The sequence below is a fragment of the Vicia villosa genome, linkage group LG1 (assembly GCF_029867415.1).
Source record: "Vicia villosa cultivar HV-30 ecotype Madison, WI linkage group LG1, Vvil1.0, whole genome shotgun sequence".
NCBI lineage: Eukaryota > Viridiplantae > Streptophyta > Magnoliopsida > Fabales > Fabaceae > Vicia > Vicia villosa.
In genome coordinates, this window is record NC_081180.1 from 174660810 (window position 1) to 174679764 (window position 18955).

The following is an 18955-nucleotide window of genomic DNA, read 5'->3' on the forward strand; positions in this document are numbered from 1 at the left end:
CTTAGTGACTGTCATGAACAGTCACTCCGCGCCTGTATCTACGCACTCCCTAGCCTGTAGGAACTTCCCTTTTATATCCCTGTATTTTCATAACTTCGCGTCCTTCCCGCGAAGGACATCTGTATCAATGCACGTCGATTGGCCTCTCGATGGCCATGAGATTCAGTGACTGTCTTGAATGGTCACCCTGTGCTTAAACCTTTTATCCCTAGCTTGTAGGGATTCTATTTCTAAAAAAACATCGCGTCCTTCGCACGAAGGACATTTCCATTTATGCACGTCGATTGGCTTCCCGATGGCCATGAGACCTAGTGACTGTGCTGAACGGTCATCCCGTGCTTCCATCTACGCATTCCCTAGCCTATAGGGATCCTATTCCTAAAGATCGTGTCCCTCGTACGAAGGACATCTTCGTTAGCATACATCGATTGGCCTCTCGATGGCCATGAAATCTAGTGACCGGCTTGAACGGTTACTCTATGCTTGCTCCTATGCACTCCCAAGCCCGTAAGGATTTTCCTTTTACATCTTTGTAATTCTTACGATTACGTGTCCTTCCCACGAAGGACATCCTCATTAGCATACGTCGATTGGTCTCTCGATGGCCATGAGAATCTAGTGACTGTCTTGAACGGTTACTCCGGGCTTGCTCCTACGTACTCCCTAGCCTGTAGGGACTTCCTTTTATGTCCATATGTTTTTTATAACAACGTGTTCTTCCCTTAAAAAACTTCCTCATTAGCGCACGTCGATTGGCCTATCGATGGCCATGAGATCAAATGACCTTCTTGAACGGTCACCCCGTGCTTGCTCCCGCGCATCTCCTAACTCGTAGGGTTTTGAATTCCCATTTATACATCTTTCATCCCTAGCCGGTAGGGATTTCATTTTCTCCAATATCGTCCTTAGATATGTTGTGTTCCACATAGAGAACCTTCCAACGAGGGACAACTTCGTAAGTACACGTCAAACGACCTCTCGAAGGTCATGAGACTTGGTGACTGTCCTGAATGGTCATCAGCTGTTACTTTCCGCGTACCCCTTAATCTAAGGGATTCCCATTAACATGTCATAATATCGAGCTCGCAAATATTTCATTAGAGTCTAATGTCATCCCTAAATCCGCATATGCCATCCTTAGGATTATATCCATCGCACGTCCGCATTGCATTACATATAAGGAGTAATAACAAAAAATAATAAAGGAGTCTTTTGCATACGCACGCATTTGCATTTTCATACATTCATATATTTACATTTGCATTTCTATTTCGCCTGCATCCACACTTACCATGCTAGCCAATTTCCCGATACTCGTGAAAAAATCAAAGGATCAAAAAGTATGGAGAATAAAAGATCCTGGTCTTGCTAAAAGAAAGAGGATGTCTTCCACTATGCCAACCACGTGTTCATACCTTTTCGTAACAGGATTGTAAATACAACAAATGTTCTCGTCGAGCAAGGATTAGTTCAACAAAGAAGTTCCCTCATAGATACACTCAAGGGGTATCTAGTCAAAAAGGGGTTCGTCTTAGAACATATCTAACTTACAAGGACGCTCTACGATAACCTAGGGGCAAGGATTAGTCCAACTGGGGCAAAATCCTGAACAAAAATGCATAACTACGAGGGAGGAAAGGCGACGTATGTTAACTCCACACCAAGGGGCAAAAGGGTCATAGGCTATCTTTATCAATCTACAAACCCTGAAGGTTGCAATGGTGTGATACTATCCTTAGGAAAAGCAAAAGAGGTTCAGTCAAAGGAAACTCATGAAGTTCCGATACGACGAAAACCCACCGCTAACAATTTATTCTCGACAGGTTTGACGTGCCCAAGGAAAATTTGAGGTTACCTTCACTTCTACAAGTTCATCAACTAAGGAGTAAAACAAGGTCAATGGATCTACAAAGGAGATTGTCCCTAGGATCAATAGGTGTTTATCATGCTCAGAATTTCGACCCCTACGATCGCTAAGTGTTACTCAAAAAGTTGTACCTTCGGATTAGCAATTCTAATGGGATGACCATGCAGGTTTTGGAGTCAATCCATTTCGCTCACTATTACGACTTTCCAGGTTTTAGGGTTATTAACAAACTGAATGGAGAATGAGGAATACAAATAACTAAATCTTGCTAAACATATGCTTTCGAGGTAAGACCGAGCCGAGGATGTACAAGCATTGTTTCAATTCCCAAACAGTGGAGATATAAGGATGTTAATCCCTCGTTACCCCATAGAGCCACGAGTTGGAGTTTGTTTCTACTTTTTCAAATAAACCTTGATTTCAACCAGTGGCAGGGTAGATTTCAATTAATCCAATGGCGTATTTTGGTTGTCAAGAGAATCAGTCAATCCAAGCAAGGATTCAAGCAAAGGTTCAAGCATAAGGTTCAAGCATATCTTCTTCCTCACATTCATTCAAGATTGAGGAAGCAATGGAGATAACATTCACAACATCTTCTTCCTCAATACATCATTCAAGATCGAGGAAGTATCAAAGTCAAAGCTTACAAATCAAAATCAACATGGCAGTCACAACATTGAAATATCCAAGGATCAATATTCCCAAAGGAGCATTCAAAAAAAGGAAAAACGCCCGCTAAGTCAAAATTTCATGAAAGAAAACAAAAATGACTTAGGCAAAAATTAGGGCATCCCGATGGATCAAATTTAAAGAAATTAGTTCATGCAAAAATAAGGGATAGAAAAAACAAAGGCAACAAAAACTAAGGATAAACTTGTGACTGCTAAATCATCAAAGCTTCCTGTCAATGCTTGGATCTCTACAACATTTTTCATCAGTGCTTGGATCTCTACTAAGGTTTCTGCTCAACATCGAAACTGAAACGATTTCTCTTACAAACAAAGCACATTCATTGGATTAGGCGAATTTCTAGGATTTGGAGAACATCAAGGAGAAAGGGGTGGGTTAAATAAATTTTGAGCCTTATATCCATTGTTTCTTAAAACTGTGAACCAGGCCAAGTTACAACATTCAAAAGTCCTAATTGAGGCAAGGTTAACTACAAAAGCATATTAAGTAGGATTTTGTTATACTGACTCCTAGGTTTGTTAAAACTATTTCTAATCACTACGCTTCTCCAAGCATTCATTTCTAATCATCCAGTCCTAATTCATAACGGACTTTGATTTCAAAACTTGCACACGCATCGCATTGGAGTTACTTCTCAAAGGGTATAACATTATCTACGAATATACACTTAGCATCAAGGAGATCTCGAAATTGGTTAACCCAGGGTGATCACTTCTAATATAGACCTTTGCATGGGGGAACCACATCTAGGGGGTTCTCCTAAACAAGGGCAAAATTTCAAGGATCACAGGGGCATACAATCAAACATCCTATTCACTAGGGGCATTCTTCCTAATATTCAATCGACTTGAGGCACACCTCGAAGCAATCTCAATCAGGGGCATGTCAAACATGGGAAGAATTCAAATTCAAAAGGATAGCACACTATGGATAGCCCTCCATATCCTAGAAATCAAGGGCATACCCTTCAACCTAAATGTCGAAGTATATGACAAGGTTATTTCTCGGGGCACCTCCTTCATAGTTGGAGATCAAAGGCACCTTTCTTTCCCACGAAAATATTGGGGCAATGGATATCAAATCCATAAGACGCACAACAAAAGGAAAAGGCGTCTTCATACTTTACAACCTCGAATCAATCTTTCTCCTGACTATGATCTTCAAAATGCAAAGACAGAGATTGGGAAGTCGCACTAGCATCACACCTCACCTGATCAAACAAACCTACAATTCCAACGTGCTATATACACTTTGGTTATCAACAACCTATCATTGGACCATCATGCAAATACATATAAATCATGCATTGCATACATTGGTTGATACATCACACCACACCTTTTTAGGTAGTCTTCTTTAAGATATTCTTTTTCCAAGAACCTTTCTAGGTAGTCTTCTTCAAGACAATCATCGTCATTTCCAGGAACCTCTTCAGGTAGTCTTCTTTAAGACATTATTTTTCTAAGAGCCTTTCTAGGTAGTCTTCTCTAAGACAATCATCGCCATTTTCCAAGAACCTTTTTAGGTAGTCTTCTTCAAGACATTCTCTTTCTAAGAACCTTTTTAGGTAGTCCCTTCAGACATCTTTCAGCCTTTCCAGACAGTCTTCTTTAAGATATTCCTCATCCTTTGCTAAGAGCCTTTCTAGGTAGTCTTTTTTAAGACAATTTTTCATATTCATTCCAGAAACCTTTTCAGGTAGTCTTATAGAAGACATTGCTTCGTTCCACTCATTACATCAATCAACATATACATAAACATTACCAAGCCGGCATACGCATAGCCATGGTGCAGAGGCAAACATGGATTAAACAGGTTCAATGGGTTTAAGGAGATCTCGGGATTACATCAGCATACATACATACGCATTAGCATATGCATATCATCTATTACATAAGCTGAGTTTCCAACCCTCGTGATGTGATAGGTGTGTTTTCCGACCCTCGAGTCGTGAGTTTCCAACCCTCGTGTTGTGATTGGTTTGTTTTCCGACCCTCGAGTCGTGAATGTCCGATCCTCGAGTCGTGAATGTCCGACCCTCGAGTCGTGAGTTTCTAAACATATCGTTTCTTTTCCGACCCTCGAGTCGTGAGTTTCTAAACATATCGTTTCTTTTCCGACCCTCGAGTCGTGAGTTTCTAAACATATCGTTTCTTTTCCGACCCTCGAGTCGTGAATTTTTGACATGCTATTTTCTCCGACCCTCGAGTCGTGAGTCTCCAAACAGGTGAATCTTTTTCACGCAGGTACGCTTGTCAGAACCATGGCAGGTAATTCCAATGGTGCAGGTGAAATTTGTCCAAACCAGGGCAAATGATCTAAATGGTGCAGGTGAAATTTGTCCGAACAAGGGCAGATGATCCAAATGGTGCAGGTGAGCTTGTTAGAGCTATGACAAGTAATCCTATCGGTGCAAGTGAGTTTGCTATAAGCATAGCAAATGATCCTAATGGTGCAGATGAGTTTGCGATAACCCTCGCAAATGATCCTAATGGTGCAGGTGAGTTTGCTATAACCCTAGCAAATTATCCTAATGGTGCAGGTGAGTTTGCTATAACCCTAGCAAATTATCCTAATGGTGCAGGTGAGTTTGCGATAACCCTCGCAAATTATCCTAATGGTGCAGGTGAGTTTGCGATAACCCTCGCAAATGATCCTATTGGTGCAGGTAAGTTTGCGATAACCCTCGCAAATGATCCTATTGGTGCAGGTGAGTTTGCTATAACCCTAGCAAAGGATCCTATTAGTGCAGGTGAGTTTGCTATAACCCTAGCAAAGGATCCCATTGGTGCAGGTAAGCTTGTTAGAATTATAACGAGTGATCCTCCTTATAAGTCCTCGCTATGTAAGACTCAGGCTTTAGCAGGACGATTCTTTTCTCTCACACTCGAACAAAGGGGTTTCACAAAGGGTTTTACAACAAGATTTTCAAAAGATTTCTCAAATGGGTTTATCGCGTTAGTCCCTCGGCAGTGATCTTCTCCAAAAGGGCCGATGTAAAATCCCATTAAACCATATTTTTTCCATCGGTGTGTCATACCCTAAAATTTGCCATCCTCTTTTCCTCTTCAAAGGCTCAAAGTTCAGGGGTTTTCTCAAGTCACTCTCTCCCATTCAAAACTAGGGTTTGTCGTTTATCAAAGGATGTTGAATCTCCAAGGCCTCAAATGGATCTCAAGGTGTCACATATGTATCAAAGCATATCCATGCCAAAAGTCAAGCTTCAATTCCAAGGATCGCTCATTCAACGGCTCAGATGACCAATAATCGACTATGCTGACCTAAAAGTCAACTATAGTCAAAACACAGTCAAACTTCAAGAATTTTTATCAACATCAAGTACGTGAGTTTAAATCCATCATTTGATCAAAGGTTGATCATGATCCACCAATAAAAACTCAGAAATGAACAAATGCAAAGGTTCAAATTAGGGTTTTTATAGGAGAAAGTCAACTCAACTTTGACTAGTCATAACTTTCACATGGAGTATCAAAAATTTCCCAACCAAAGCCTATTCTCAAGGGAATTTCATCCTCTACAACTTTGATGTTGGGCCCATGATCAATAAATGCACCATTTGGGAGATATGGTCAAAGAGATTATAGGTCCCCCAAAAAGTCAACAAAAAAACACCTTTTGGGTCAAAGCTCATAACTTGAGCATGGAAGATTCAATTGAGATGAAACCAAAAAGGTCTTTTAGAGGACTCTTTGGACTTTCTAAAAAGTCCTAGAATGCATTCATATGATTAAAATTGAGGGAGATACAAGGCGCACAAGTTGGCTAGTTTTCAAGATATGCATGAAACCCTAATTGCACCAATTTTGCATTTTTAGATTATTGGGCCTAAGGTTTGGATTGCAAACAATCTTATGACCTAAAAAATGACTTATAAGGCCATCCTCATATTTTTATTATTTTTACTTATATTTATTTGAATTTTTATTCAATTAAAAGGCAAATAAATTAAGTAGAATATGGAAATAATTGAATTAATCCACATGGGTTTGATTTTTATCATTTTAAGGCCCATACTACACCCCATAGAGTGTCCAAAAACGTGGAGATTGGTTGAGAAGCAAGAATGATCATTTTTAGAAAGTTTTCATACAAATTATGTGAAATTACCAAGTCACCTCATAACCTAAGAATACAAGCCCATGTTTGACCTAATTCCATTCACATATATATTCTAAAATTCACTAAGAGAAAGGGGGACGAAAGTGGGCAAGTCCCTAGGGTTTTAAAAGGTTACAAAACTTCAAGGAAAACTAGGGCATGGGGGCACTCTCGTCCCAGGGATTATCTAAGGATTCTGGCCGTTCATTCAACCTCCCAAGGTCCTTAGCAGCACGTCCGAATCAGTGATGAAGGCCAAAGTGTCCCGGGACCATCTCTCTAACAAATTCACGGTTTGTATCTTTTTTAAATTCATATTTTCTTGTTTAGACCGTTTCAATCAATTTCGTGTGCACATATGTGTTTGTAACCATGTTTAGGGTAGCATAGACGTTCTCTTTTCAAGATTTGACGCAGGGGTAGCATTGCACCATGGTTAGGGCATGACAATGTCCAAGCTTCGGGTTCCAAGAAGCAGGCCGTTTCAGAGAAAATAAACCCCACCAATGTATTCAAGGGATGTTATTTAGTGGATCTGGGCGTGACTTAAGTTTGTATGATGCGTCTTGTTTGAGTTATGATCGTTGCAGGGATTCGAAGGTTTATCCGCAATGGAATCCGCAACGAAATCCTAAGCAAAATCTGCAGGTAATGGAGTTGCAGGTTTGATGGAGAAGACGATGAAGTGTGGCGCTTCGTCATTGGCTGAAGCGGTAGGTGGAAGGGAAGCTGACCGCTGGCCGCTCGCGTGTCACATACCCTTTGGCTGGTCAGCGCTATCACGCTCTCTCACTGCATCTCATTGGTTCCTGCGTGTGACTGTGGGGCCCAGGGTTGACTCAGGTTTGGATTTTCCAAATAACACTGGTTTATATATTTAATATTTTTTGTTTGTCTCTATATCAGCAAACCAAATCAGTTCAATTGGTAAGGGGCATGGACCAAACGTGAATCATATGCAGGAACTGGGGTTCGACTCTTGGTTCTTGCAAGTATTTTAGTTTATTTTCTTTCTTCTCATAAGCTTGCAGATCCAGCGCCTTTGGCCCTCGCGGGTGTACCATATACTCTTAATTACCACCATCAGATCTCCTACCATCCTAATCTAACGTACAGGAATTACATCTCTACCATGGGCATTCACAAGGCAGCTACACAGGATCTTTTTCCAGGTTATTTTATTTAATTAGGATTAGGAATATAATTAGGTTTAGAATAATAGAACTAGGAATAGAGTTAGGAATATTATAATTCATCCCGATTATTCGATTATGTCGATTACTCGACTTAATTGATTTAATTATTTTAATAATTAAAATTATAAATAAACCCTAGTCGATCTAAGCATTAGGGTTTGCCCAATCCCATTAATTTTTAGCCAAAATAATAGGATTTAATTTATTATTCGCTTCGATTAAATCAATTGATCGCGGTGGGTAATAATCAATTAATTGTTTAATTAATAAAAATAATATAATTTAAATAATATTATTTTGTTAAATGGTTTTAACCAAAGCTATTGGTTACGATGATTAGCATTTCTCCGTTATCAAATTCGTTATTATTTGTAATTGTATCTATCGATTATGAAGAGTAGCGACAATAATTTAAATCATTTAAAACACACTCATTTGCTATTCGTGATAATCGAATCTATCGATCAGAATGGTTAGCAATCCTTCATTCAATCCGTTAACTACGGTGATCAAACCTATTGATCATCGCAGCTAACGGTAACATATTAAATCAGTGTTGTACGCCACTTAAAACACTCAAAATTCATCTCTTCAATACTGCGATTTTCAAATCTACGATAAGGTAATTCAAAATACCTTCGAACTTTGCATTTCAAAAAACTACGACAAGGTAACTCAAAATACCTTCAAACCATATCAAATTCTAAGGCGTGAAACCCTGTGCCCGAACTACGTTGACTCTGATTCTCCCTAAGGATATACGTAGGCACTTGCCAACAAGGCGAGTCCCCTCACCCATAAATCTCATTTTTCCCGATTAAATTATAAACCCTAATTATGTTAATTATTGCCATTTGCCTTATAACTTTCTGTCACCTTTCTTTATATTAGCCCTATAATGCAAACCATAGGAAAGGGTTGAGGGTGCCTAACACCTTTCCTCGACCTGAATATAGTATCTTACCCCGAATCTTGATAACTACGTAAGGTTTCCTATTCGCCTTGGTAGAATAGATGGCGACTCTAAATTTAATTTTTAGGGCAGGTTGCTACACGGTGCATTTAGCAACCGATGTAAAAGCCTTTATAAAATAGTTTCACCTTATTTACGGTTATGCCACCGTGTATTAGATTTTTATTTGAGTTATTTTTCCCATCAGCTCCATTAAATGTCTGATGTAAAATCCCTAAATCAAATTTTTTTCACATCAATTTGTTATAAAACCTGATGTAAAATTCTTTGACATATATTTTTCACATCAGTTATATTTATACCTGATGTAAAATCTTGTAACCAAATGAAAAATTCTTTGACATATATTTTTCACATCAGTTATATTTGTGCTTTATATGGTTTTTGCAGCTCGCCTATCTTTACAGGTGTTGTTAATTTCTTCACCATTAGTTTTTGATTTGTGTACAATATGTTCTTCAGTTATTGATGCCTCTTTTGTTGCCAGGATGATGATGTTATTGAAGTTTAGATTGTGTATCTTGTTTAACAATAATAATAATAATAATAAGAATAATAGTAATTTTTTATCACTATTTTCATTCTTTAATAATTATTTTTACCTTGACTTGGTTGTAGGATTCTATCATTTCAACCTATTTTGTTAAGCTTGATTCTACATTTTTTGGTATGATTCCTCAACTCTAAAATATTTCAAATGTTATCAATATTGTATGTTTGATTATTGCTGATTGAAATTTAAAAGTTATAATAGAGTAGAAATATACATGGTAATAAAAACCGAATCGATCCATATGGGTGTTGTATTAGAGTTTTTTATATTAGTATCTAGTGTTATTTTCTACCATTTTCAATTTGTGCAATTCCTTGACTTGATTTGATTTAATTGCAATTAGTTTCAATTAGTATTAATATATTTGTGTTGTTTTGCAATTGGTGACATGATTGGATGGAAGTTGTCATTGCTTGTTTTTGTTTCATTTGTTTTAAATGTTCCAAGAAGAATTAAAAAAACATGATAAGGAGGCTGCAACATCTCAATTGGTCCAAGAGAATCAAAGTCATATGCCTTGGAAGGATGATATATACTCTCAAGTAAAAGGTCCTGAAAAAGAAAGGTCGTGTGCGTTGTATGGGCAAGATTCCCAAACCCAAAAAATTAAAAGCCGCTTTGTCTGAAGATCAAGAGTTACATGATAAAGTTAAGCAAATGGAAGAAAAACAAGAAGTACAAGTTTGATGTTGACAAACATGTTGTCATTGATTCAAAATCGATTTACTGGAGAAGATTTATGAGCTGCTAGACAGGTATATTTTATTTTACTCTTTGAGTTTATAGTTAGGGTGTGTTTGGTTGTGAGACTAGCTAATAATATGTATAATCGGCCAAACCAACTATGTAGATAGATACTTTTAATATTAAATTTCAGCACCATGCAATTCATTCCCAAAGCTTCATAGAATAAGATGAATCTTAGAAGCTACAGGAAACAATTAACTTGAAATTCTAAGTGAATAAGCTACATGTTGTTTTAAAAATTATATGATACATAACAAATTAAGTACCATCAAATGTGTAGATAATTAATTAATTAATTAATATCTTTTAGAATTATTTGATATTTTGATTATGTTTTTAGAATTTTTCTTATACAGTAATTTGGCTTGCAGTGGAATTTATTCTTACGCAAACGCCAAATACTGTTTATTACTTCACACATGCTATTTATTTATTTACAGATAAATAGTACTGACACAATTGGAACAGAGTTAAATCTTTTTGCAGGCGCAGAATCAGGAAACTCAGACTGTACTGGTAACAGTATATTAGTTATTTATTATGTCTATGTTTTTAACAAGTCATGTAAATAAACTTTCATTTTTCACATAAAACAAAAACAAAAACAAAAACAACAAAAAAGAAAATTAACTTTGACTGTTGATTTTTCACTCTAACTGCTACGTCAATACCTGGACAGTCAGTTGACAGCCAAACTGCTGGCAGTACAATTCTCAGTGTTTTGTACCATCAATCAAATCAATCTTTCACAATTAAAAATTCCAAGATTTTTGTTCTAGAAGTCTTCTGAATATCACGCGATTAGCAGAGACTCAGCACTGCACAAAAATCAGGTACGCTTAACTGTCTCTTATACAAACAGTCCCTAATCAGAGTTTTTCTTGTTTTTACAGGAGCAACAAGTTTTTGAGACCTCAAATGGATTCCATGCACATCCATATATCTCAAAGTACCATCATACAAATTTTCAAACTTCAATTCACTCAGACGCACCGTCAGCAGCTCAAACAGTCAACAGACGACCCGTTTGACCAAAAAGTCAACAGACAGTCAAAAATGAAATTTTTTGTCAAAGTCCATATTTTGTCAAAGGATTCATCATTTGATCATTGGATGATCATAATTCATCAAGGAAAGATCAAAAATCAACAAAACCCTAAGATTCAAAATTAGGGTTTTTGCCTGAAAAGTCAACTCAACTTTGACTGGTCATAACTCTCTCATCCTTCATCCAAAAAATTCAAACCAAATCTCATGTTGAAGGAAATTCAATTATCTTTCAAATGCCATTGATCCCATGGTCATTGGATTCACCATTTGAAAAATATGACCAAAGACATTACAGGTCATTTTCAAAGTCAACAAAAAGACACTTTTTTCAAAAGGACACACAAGGAGCATCAAAAATCATTTTGACATGAGACCAAAGACATTGGTTAGAGGACTCTTTGAGGTTTCCAAAAAGTGCAAGAACTCCTTCATATGACAAAAATTAAGGGATTTACACCTTGTTGAAGTTGGCTAAATTTTGGGAAAATGCATGAAATCAACATTGCTCAAAAATGTATTTTTTCCAAATGGGGCCAAGTTTTAATGGTTCAAACATCTTTGCCATGTTATTATGGGCCTCCCACGACTAAGACAAGGCCCACACCTTTTTTATCCATTTTTGGCATAATTTTATCTTATTTTAAGATTAAATTAAAAGGAAAATGAATGGATAAAGAGTAGCTTACAAATCAAGCATGACTCACCCAAGGAATCTTCATCTTTCTGCAGAGAATTGAAGAGAAAGGCAAGAGCATTGAAGACAAGAAGACTTGGTCAGTAATTCAAAGCTTTTTAATATAAAAAATTCAAGAATTCCACAAAGGCAACTAGATGCTTCTTAGCTTCAATTCTAAGCACTCAATGCTTATATATAGACTAGCTAAGTTCAGTAACAAAAGAGACAAGTTCAGAAACAAAAGCCTTGCTGATAACACACTTGTAATCACTTGAAATTTTTCAAAGAAATTCAAAATTCGAATTTTAATTTCTATCTTGTTTCAGTTCAAATTAAACACTCAAATACAATCCCCAAGTATCATTGAACGTATTCCAATCAATTGCAAGCCTTGAAGCTCACTAAATCGAGCTATACAGGTCATAATTTGTTCAAATCTAAATCAACTCGTATCTGGTCATTCATGCATGTTTAACAAGATGTAGACATGTAGTTGTGTTTGGTTTGAGGTCCTAATCATTTCTGGAAACTTAATTGAAGTTTGGACGCCTATACGTAGGATCACCATTTTAGGGTTCGAACCTTTAAATTTGGGGTTTTACTATCCATGCAAAATTATGAACTCTAAATGGTACCATTAGAATCGCATGAACAATACGAACTGAACCATGGTATCGCGCCAGATTTATATTAGTGTTTGCTAGTATTCGCTATTTTCAACAGGTGTAAAAGGTTGGAGTTTTTACACCACCTGCAAATGAAAGGTGTAAAAGCCCATCCTGAGGAAGAAGACGATGCGTGGCGTCCTCTGATTGGCTGGAGGGCGCGCGCGTGTTTTTTGAATTAATCTTGGATTCTGTGTTTTGCAGGTACATCACGTGGTATGGTCCCTCATGCTGGTGACCATCAGATCCACTAGTCAGCTCATCCAACGCACCAAACAAGTGAACCACACCATCGACCACACTTATCCACCACACCTGATCGTATCCTTTTAACTTTTATTTTTATTTTAATTTCTTTGTAAAATTATTTAAAAATAGTTTTTAAAAATCCAAAAAATACACAAAAAATATTTTTAGACTTCTAAAATAATATATTATTTTCTGAAATAAAAATATTTTATTTTTCTTCAAAATTTCAATATTTTGTATAATTAATTAGTATATATTTATATATTTGCTTTTTAATTATTCTAACCAATCCAAAATCATAAAAAAAAATTGTTCTTTATGTTAAATATTGTTTATATACTATAAGCTAATTTTGTACATATTTTGAATAATTTTCTTTTTAAGTTTTAATTATTTGTATAATTATTTGTATAATTATGTTTTAATTAGCTTAAATCAATTTCAAATCAAATTCCAAAAATTCCAAAAAAATTAGTTTTGTTTTAAAATTAATTGACAAATATTTTGTACATATTTTAAACTTAATTTCTAGGTTTAAATCTATTTTCATTTTTTTTCTTCATTTTGATTTAATTAATCATGCATTAATTATAATTAAAATCAATCATAAAAAATCCAAAAGCATGCCTTTTATTTTTCTTGCAATTTAAATTCCTAGATAAATGTATAGGATGTCAAGTTCATGTAAATAGGCTAGTTTACATTTCCTGCACAATCGATGTAATAGCGTACATTTACTTTCCGCACTTTACATTTCCGCATTTTAATTTTCAGCAAATATAAACTGCGTGTATGTCAAAGATAAAATTGAACCGTTAGATCACTAACTTCAAAGATAAAATATCTGAATCCAATCACAATCACATTTGCACCTCTTAAGGTAAATCCCTTCTCATTCTTTTCAAAATCAAAGTCAAAATTCTACTATTTTGAGTACAAAATCGAACCTTGCGTTTATATCCGGTGAAAGGATAGATTTTAAAAGGAAATAGGATAAAGACCTTACAACTCAGGGTAGACCTCCTAGTTTGCTTGCTCAAATCAAAACAAACAAAATTCTCATACACTGTTGTTTTTCAAAAACAAAACTTTCCAAAAAGACAATACTTTGTATACATCCAAACATGGATTATTACAAAGTTAGCGTTCTTTTCAAAACATCTTTCGAAAGATAAACAAACATTTTGTATACATCCATACACGGATCATTACAAAATTCAAAATTACAAAAGTATTTGAAACCACATATGAGCAATTTCAGAGCAATTGAAAAGTGATCGAAAAACAAGTGAGCTAAGCAAACTTAAGAGCCCATGGATAACCATGGATACAAAGGGTGCTAACACCTTCCCTTTGTATAACCTACCCCCTTACCCAGAATTTTCTTAAAGGTCTTTTTTCTGTTTCTTTTATAAACCTTTCCTTAATTGGATAAATTAAAAGGTCGGTGGCGACTCTGTGAATTTTCAAAAATGCGAAAGCATTAAGCGATAAAAAGAGTCAGTTCACGTATCTCTACAGAACAGAGGTATGGCCCGGGATTAAAAATCGGAGGTCCACAGAACTGGCGACTCTGCTGGGGAGATACTTTCAAAAAACAAAATGTTTTCAAAAGGGGTTACCTTAAGAGAATAGATCACTTCGATGTTTTCAAGGAAACTGTACGGCATGTACCGATACGGTTGATCTGGTAGTCATTGTTAGTGCGATACTTTGGTTTATACTGATGTCCCTTGAAAACGATCAAGGAGTATATTAGGCTTCCGAAATGTCATTAAACACTAATTTGTCTTAGAACCTTTTTAGTTGAACTTGACTTGTGGCCTATTAAGTGGCTAGCTTTGAAATTGATCGAAGTTAGTTATCCTCGAGGAATATTTTGATCGGCCGCTCGAGCGCCGCATTGAGATGTTACTTCCAAGGATCATAGAACCCGAATACTATTCTAGGACAGGTTTTAACCAACTCAACTTCAGTGGGGAGGGTATCACCTATCAGCTCCATGCAAGCCTTTAAACCTAAGGCTATTGTTTGATTTGTCTTTGTGTGCCACATGTTTGCATCATAAGCATATCATTTTTGCACCAAACACTTCAAGGATCGAAGAGTTTACCTTTGTTTTTGCAGGTAATGGCTCCCGCCACCAAAGATTACATCCGAATCAACATCTCAACGGTACCATCTGAACTAAAAGACTTAGTGTCAGAATTCCCCAGGAATGTTCAATTCACCGAAAGGCATGGTCACCTACTCCATTTGGTTACCTCAAAATTTGAAGAAGACATGATACGGGTCCTGTTCCAGTTCTTTGACCCCGAACATCATTGCTTTACCTTTCCTGATTACCAGTTGGTACCCACTTTGGAAGAATTCTCTGAACTAATGGGATTGCCTATTCGAAATCAATTACCTTTCACTGGTTTAGAAAGGATTCCAAAACCTGAAGTCATTGCTGCTGCTTTACATCTGCGAAAATCAGAAATCGAGTCCAATTGGGAAACAAAGAGTGGAGTTAAGGGTTTGCTTACCAAGTTCTTATTGGAAAAGGCTCGACTACTGCTAGAAAACAAAAGTTATCCAGCTTTTGAGGAGGTTATGGCCCTTTTGATCTATGGGTTGGTTTTATTCCCAAATCCCGACCAGTTCATAAGTGTACACATCATCAACCTTTTTCTAATCCGTAACCCGGTACCAACATTACTGGGAGACATTCTACATTCTCTACACACTCGTACCATGAAGAAACGAGGAACTCTCATGTGCTGTATACCACTACTGGCTAGGTGGTTTACATTTCATCTTCCCTGATAAGTGTTGAGAAGTGAACAAAGAATGCAATGGTCTCGCAGGATTATGTCTTTGTCTCATTCAGATATCCGGTGGAACAACTTCTTTCAAAGAGACATTACTATCATTGATCATTGTGGAGAGTACCCTAATGTGCCACTCCTTGGCATCAAAGGAGGCATCACTTACAATCCCTCTTTAGCTCTACGCCAATTCGGATATGCAAGGAGCAACGGTCCTCATGACATGATTATCCATGGCATTATGTTTGATTACGAGAATGATTCTCATAGACACCGACGAAGGTTCATACATGCATGGAACAGTGTCTATAGAATAAAAAGCAAAACTCTGGGGCAATGGAATTCTATTCCTATGGAACCTTACCTCATATGGGTCCGCACTCATGCTCAGAAACTCCTTATGCCATATCCCGCTGTTCTACCTGTGACTATTGAACCAGAGGTCGAAGGATATGAACCTCAAGTTATTCTACACCCGGATATGCCAACTGACCTAGAAGAGTTGCAAAAATCTTGGGTTCAACTCAAAGAGGAAAGAGACACCTTCAAAGCATACTGTCAAGACTATGAGAGAAGGATATTGGAGCTCACCGGACAGCTTCAAGAAGAACAGCAGATCAACACATTCCTGGGGGCAAAGAGAAAGCGTCCGCGGGAGACCTGAAGGATCATTTACTTTATTTCTGTCTTGTAAGCCCAAATGAGGCAAAGAAAAAGAAGCAAAAAAAAATTGATTAACTAACGTTTGTTTCTTCTTTAACAAATCTAAACTCTAAGATCCTTGAAACATTGCACACACATTTCACTTCATGCATTGCATATACATTTCATACATTGCATATACATTTCATACATTGCATACACATGGCATCCAGTCATACACATTGCATAACAGGTTCACATGCCGGATTTCTCATCTTCTCGCTGTTTATTTCAGTCAGAAGAGATGGAATCCGAGACAAGCATCAAGAATCTCGAAGCACAGAATGCCCAAGTTCAAATGGCAATTCTGGAACTGGCAAAGGGGCAACAAGAACTGAAAGCCCTGATAATCAAGAAGAAAAAGAAGCCCAAAGGATCTGTGGGCTTGAGTCACCTGAAAAGGAAGATCAAAATCCCAGTCAAAAAGTTCAAAAAGCCACCGATCCCTGAAACAGTCGGTGATGATGAACAAGAAGACAATCAAAGCAACCAGGGTTCTGCTAAACCCTCTCTCTCTTCAAACGAAGAAGATGATCATTCTGGGGACGAACCGGATAATGAAAAATACCAACAGCTGGAAGACCGTATGAAAGCTATGGAGATACAAAAAATACCTGGCTTAGATTTCAATGATCTGGGGCTCATCTCGGATGTTGTTATCCCTCCAAAATTCAAAGTTCCTGTCTTTGCAAAATATGATGGAGTTTCTTGCCCGAAACTACATCTGAGATCCTATGTGAGGAAGATACAACCTCATACAACAGATAACAAATTGTGGATTCACTTCTTCCAAGAAAGTCTGTCGGGTACACAACTCGAGTGGTACTACCAGCTGGAAAATACCAAGGTTCATACTTGGGAAGAATTAGCTGCTGCTTTTTACAAACAGTACCAATACAATGCTGATCTTGCACCAACCCGTACTCAACTAAGGGGCATGTCTATGGGACCAAAAGAAAGTTTCAAAGGATATGCACAAAAGTGGAGAGATATGGCTGGAAGGGTTCAACCACCCTTATCCGATCGCGAACTAGTCGACATGTTCATGGGCACTTTAACTGGCCCTTTCTATAGCCATTTGCTGGGAAGCTCATCATCAGATTTCACTGACCTGATACTGACCGGAGAACGTGTCGAAAGTGGCATTCAAAATGGAAAATTCAAATAAGTTCCTCCTCTGGTACTACAAAAAGGCCCATCAGCGGGAGGAATGAGGTCAATGCAACACAAATTCAGAAAAGTCGCAAAAGTGAGCAGCATCAATCTGTAGGGGCAGTTCTGATCTCCGCATCTGCACCTCAAAAAGATCAACAGCCAAAATATACGCATCGACCAGATGCACCAAGAAGAAATTTCACCAGAATCAACATGCCAATCTCTCAGGCATTGCGGCACTTGCTAAAAGTAGATCTGATCACATTAAAAGGTCCTCCAAAGAATGTCAACACTTCCTCTCCGAATTATCGCCCTGATGCGACATGTGCCTATCACTCAAACTGTCCAGGACATGACGCAGATCACTGCGGGGCCCTGAAAAATAAAATACAAGATATGATAGATGCTGGGGAAATTGAGTTCGATCCTCCAGAAACTCCAAATGTCATCACCGCACCTATGCCAAAGCATGACAAAACTGTCAACGCTATCCTGGACACTGTTTACATCTATGATGTGAACGAATTATCAACTCCACTCTGCGAAGTCAAAGGAAAGCTAATCCGGGTTGGTTAATTTCCAGGGTGTGACCCCGACTGCTTTTATTGCTCCTGCCTGCCCAATGGTTGTGAAAATCTGAGGATGGGAATTCAAAAATGGATCGATCGCCGTATCATTATGTTTGAGAGGCTCCCTTCTATGGACGTGCTGTGCGAAGTCTTTGCAAACAGGATGAGAATAAAGGATGCCTCAGTGATCTCCAGCTTACCATTCAAAATCTCTGCCAAGGCTCCATTCAAAATCTCTGCTACACTCAAAGTGGCATCAGTAGTCATTGCTAGTCCAACTCCATTTCCATACTCCTCAGACAAAGCTGTCCCATGGGGATACGACGCTAATGTTTACGTTCATGGAGTTAAGCAGAGTACCTCGACTGAAGAGGCCGCAAAGTTAACTACTCCAACTGTGGGTAATATTGTGGGTACCAGCAAGATCACGAGAAGTGGAAGAATCTTTTCACCAGAAATTTCTCCAAATGTTGCTGCTAGTCCAGTCCGAGTCCCAGTTCCTAATCAAAATGTCAACGCTCGAGGCAAAGAGCCACAAGTTGAACAAGTTCAAACCCCGGTGGAGATCACCGCTGAGGATCCATCAAAGCAAGAAATGGAGGAAATATTGAAAATTATCTGCAAAAATGATTACAATATTGTTGAGCAACTGGGGCACACCGCTTCAAAAATCTCAATGCTATCTCTGCTAAAATATTCAGAAGCTCATGCCAAAGCTCTGATGAAGTTCCTCAAAGCTGCACATGTGCCTCAAGAGATCTCAGTCGACCAATTTGAGAATTGTGTTGCCAATCTAACCGTGAGCAATGGTCTCGGTTTCTCCGATGTGGATCTAACCTCTGCTGGAAAAAATCACAACAAAGCCTTACATATCTCCATTGAATGTAATGGCACCACTCTATCTCATGTGCTAGTAGATAACGGTTCTTCTTTG